General features: G+C 42.7%; 1 pseudogene; it reads right to left on the bottom strand.

Moving 5' to 3' along the window:
• Positions 1-3,180: 3,180 nt before the first annotated feature.
• Positions 3,181-3,898, bottom strand: LOC143570997 (transcription factor MYB44 pseudogene; annotated as a pseudogene).
• Positions 3,899-4,735: the final 837 nt, after the last annotated feature.

Genomic DNA, 4,735 nt, shown 5'->3' with positions numbered 1-4,735 from the left:
ACGGTATACAAACTTCGTCAATGGGAACTTGAGATTCCCATAGATGAAGAATGCAGCATACACCCCTATTGTACCCTTGGGGGCATCGTACACCGTCTGGTGTGGCTCAGGAAACTCAGGCTCGAAAGGCTCGAGCATGAACTTCCTGACGATATACTGATACTGGCCGACGGGAAGAGCACACTGGCACTCGCCAGCAGTACTCTTATCGTCCTTATCAGAAGTGGACGACGGATTCTCGACGAACACGTCAGACTCCTCGGCAGTAGCCTCAACATCATGGGAAGAAGACATGTTTAGGAAGATGGAAAGAAGAACGATTTCAGGAGAATGCTCGATAAAAGTTAAGAGTATTCGCCGGAAACCGCTTAGAAGAAAGAAGTGAAAGTGTGGATTAAGATGCACCCTCTCCCCCTTTATATGCTCATCGCAATAAATGCGATGAATTTAATGCGGAGGAGAGAGAAAGCGCAGGTGCAATGAAACTATGACACGTGGAAAGAGCAAGCTGGCAACAGCTGTTGACAGGACGCGTGCCATAAATTTCGCGGCCACGCGCCCGAAAACTCGCGCCCACGCGCCTGAAAAAGCGTCTGGAATGACCATATACTGTCACGTCGCCATAACTTCCTGCACGTCCTGAAACTGTCAGAAGAAACCGTCGGACTACACTAACGTCCCTTCAACAGTTTGGACTGTTCTTATCCTTTCACCAACTCTTCGAATTTCAAAAAAATTCAAAAAGATTCAAAAATAAGCGGGAATATACCCCTTACCTTGGCAACCAAGTAACTATAAGACAGGTGCGAGTACAGTGTTAAGGCAAAACCCTTCACATACTTAGCACCTGCAGGGAATTGAAGCCAAGAATACCTCGGCAACCAAGTAACTATAAGACGGGTGCGGGTACAGTGTCAAGGCAAAACCCTTCACATACTCAGCACCCGCACGGAATTGAAGCCAGAAATACATTGGAAGTAAAGTAACCATAAGACGAGTGCGGGTACAGTGTCAAGGCGAAACCCTTCACATACTTAGCACTCCGCAGGGAATTGAAACCAAGAAGGATCTTCTGGGCCATGTTTGCGGAAACGGGAATAACATCCCCGCATAGCGGGAACGTCGAGAACTAGATTGTTTAAAGCTCCAAGATGGAATTGGTCGTTTAACATAATTGATCACTATGTTCAAAACTACCAAAGCCTCATGGAGAATCTACACAAGTGGAACTCAACGCTCCTGACTTGCGAGGAGGTTACAGACCTACCCGCATCATACCCAAAGATCAAGCAGAAAAATCGGGAATTTCTGCACGTGACATTAGGACTTCCGCGGGAAGAATCCCCATGGAAAACCTTAAAACTAAACCCTTTTCAAAACCCTTTGGTTAAGTCCAAAAGTTCACCTCACTTATTAACAAATCATGAGAAGAACATTGGACTGGGGGGACTTGAAGAGGTAGGTCCCAGCATAGCCCAGTTGGACCCGCAAGACTCACCTCAAAGAGGGACGTCTACGCAGTTGAACCCGCAAGACTCACCTTCAAGAGGGGACGTCTGCGCAAAGGGTAAACTCGCAAGACTCACCTTGAAGAGAGACGTCTACGCAGAAACCAACTGGATCCGCAGGACCCACCATGCTCAGAGACGTGACGTCCTTACGCGCAGTACGCAAGCTGTTCCCGCAGGAAAAGCCTCCCAATGGTCGACGTACTCCGCCTGTTCCCGCAGCAACGGATACTAGCCATCAGGGAAGGCTACCCGCGCAGCAAGGCTACACGCACAAGGCACTAAACTCTTAAATAATTCAGTAATGTCACCTGAAGAAGGAGTGAGCAAGCTGGGAACACTCCCGCACAAAGCCGGGAAAACTCCCGCCCAAATGAGCCAGTCCGTACGATACTGGAGGATCTTTTGTACTGTACCTGACGAGGTATGGACAAAAGATCTGACCAAAGATACGACAGCTCACTGACAACAGTACAACGAGCAGCATGCTCTTGTACCTAATGTCACTATTAGCCGCTGCCTACTCACCAACCCCTGTCATACCACGTGCATAGCCTGCAGTTGGTGGAAAAGGAATAGTACACAGCCGGCCTGGTCACTATCAGCCGCTGCCTACCCACCAACTACCAGCATGGCACGTGCGTAGCCCACAGTTGGTAGAACAGGAATACTATTCAGCCGGCTGTACCTGCTTGGAAACCTACCTTCGGCTATAAATACTCCAACACCTTGGAATGGTATCATCTTATCTCATATCTTATATCTTGATATATTACCTGATATCTGCTCTAGTCATTCTCTTAATATACAATTATATTCAAGAGCAATCTAGTCTGATTCTCACGCCGGAGGGTGGTCACAAGGAGGTACCCCCCCTTCTCAGTGACGAGCTCACGGTGTCTGTTTTGCAGGTCATCAGAAGAACCATCTTTGCCGGATCTAACCCCTCGTGGGAAACATCTATTTAACCCCCAGATTATCCGTAATCTACCCGGGGTCACTTAGTGTTTCTTCAGTAAAATAAAATAAATATTACAGTGTAGCATTGTTAACCTTAAAATAGTTTAGAGCATTCACATCTTTCTAACACTCTCTTTCAAATGAGCTTCAATTAACCCGGAAACATCCCCTATGGAGGTGTTTTTTAATATATATTTATATATTTTCTAGAAAAAATTTGTTAAATTTGCAACATCATCATGCTCTCGGCTCTTTCCCGTTGTTCTCACTTGAATCACTCCTTTAACATTTTACATTAGTTAATATTATTATCAATTTTTACACTAAAAGGCAAAGAAAAGAATATATTTTTGATTTAATATTTTCGGAAAGAAGTACGATAAAACTTACAGAATGAGGTATGTTTAGTCAATCTTTTCTGAAACATCAGGATTCCGTGTTTAATAATTGAATCAGGGTTTTCCGAAACACAAGGATTCCAAAGTTTAATCATTGAATCATGCATTTCCAACATCAAACATGAAATTGCATTTTGTCAAACATTCTTCTTTTGTTTTTGATTAAATTCCCATATCCATGTTAATTCATTCAGTCCACTTGCAGTTTGAGTAAAATAAAAAATAATCCAGTAAAACTAAATAAAAGATATCAACAAAATGCCAAAATCACACTTGAGTAAAATATCAACATTTAATTCCCATATGGCCATAATCATAAACCAAAAACAAAAAAACAAGTCAACAAAAGTCAACGAAACCCAGAGCCAGAAGAACTCTCCGGAAACGACGTGGTAACATACTCTCTAACCTCTCTTGCAATCACACCCCTCATCACATCCCAAAACCCCGCCGGCAAACTCTCCGTCTCCGACACATTTCCCGACATCCCACTCCCCGGCGGCGCCAACGACAACGTTGTCATTGGATCATCCTCGTCCGACACCACACCCACATCATTCCCAACGTTAAAACTCATCTTAACATCATCCACCACCCGTTTCTTCAACGTCGAATTCCAATGGTTCTTAACCGCATTATCAGTCCGACCGGGTAACAATCTAGCAATGGTGGCCCACCGGTTTCCATACCTAGCATGAGCAGCCAAAATGGTGTCATCTTCCGCCGGAGAAAACGGCCGGTGATGCACGTCGGGGCTAAGCTGGTTACACCAGCGGAGCCTACACGACTTGCCTGATCGACCGTTAATATATTTACTAATATGTGACCAGTTGCGGGCCCCATAACGTTCGACAAAGCGTGTGAGAATCTTGTCTTCTTCAGCGGTCCATGGACCCTTTATTTGGTTTGAGTGTTTTGGCTTTTGACCGGAGTTTGAAGATTCAGATGAGGATGAATCGGAGGAAGATGAAGCAGTAGGCCAGTTTATGTGGTTTAAAGGTTGTTCCATTAATTGAATTTGAATGAGTGTGAGGCTGTTTGTTTTGTTTTGTTTGGTGAGGATGGATTATGGGATAGTGGGAGTTGAATGTATGTATGTGTGTGTGTATATATAGGTGGATGGGTGCATGTACGTATGAAAGGGGTTGAGGACAAAGGGTGGGTTCGAGGAAGGTGGTATGGTTTTTTTAATAATGTAAAGGGTTTGGGGGTTTCAAAAGACAAAAGAAAGGTGTAGAGGGGTTTGTTTATAAGTTAGTTTGGTAGGGTTAACAAAAAATCTAGGTACGTACCCAACTTTATTTTTTATAATAAGGTTAAAACTTTAAACTAGAAGTTTTGTTTGTTTTGTGATAATTATTGTAAGCATAAAATATTTGTTACTAGCAAATATTGATTTAGGTTTGGTCAGCGATATTTACAATTTTACAATGTTGTTTACTAGTTTCGTAATGACTGGCCTAATAGACACTAGCTATGTGTAGATATATTTATGTCAAAGATAAGAATTTGCGGGAGCCTTTGGCTGAAAACGTGTTGGTTATATGATCTATTGAGTCAATATATAGTATGTTAGGTTTACTTGATTAGATTCTATACCCAAAATGATGGAAGAACTTAGCAACTTGATTTTCCATGTTATAAACCGTTAGTTTGAATTTGGACTTCTAATACCATCCAACTTTCATTGGATTCTACCTTTCAGTAGGACCCAGCCTCCAGATTTGCACGGCTTCACCGGATGAAAGAGAGCATTCACAACCCATTCATCAAACTCTTATCTATCTTTAAAATATAAAAAAATTCTTTTAAAAACACTCATGTTCTTTTCATCATTTTACTTCTCTCACCTTAAAATTATAAAAGGCT

Source organism: Bidens hawaiensis, unplaced genomic scaffold, assembly GCF_021521415.1.
Source record: "Bidens hawaiensis isolate Kalapana, Puna unplaced genomic scaffold, B.hawaiensis_p1.1 tig00025180_1, whole genome shotgun sequence".
Classification (NCBI taxonomy): Eukaryota; Viridiplantae; Streptophyta; class Magnoliopsida; order Asterales; family Asteraceae; genus Bidens; species Bidens hawaiensis.
This window is presented reverse-complemented; position numbering and strand designations above follow the sequence as displayed.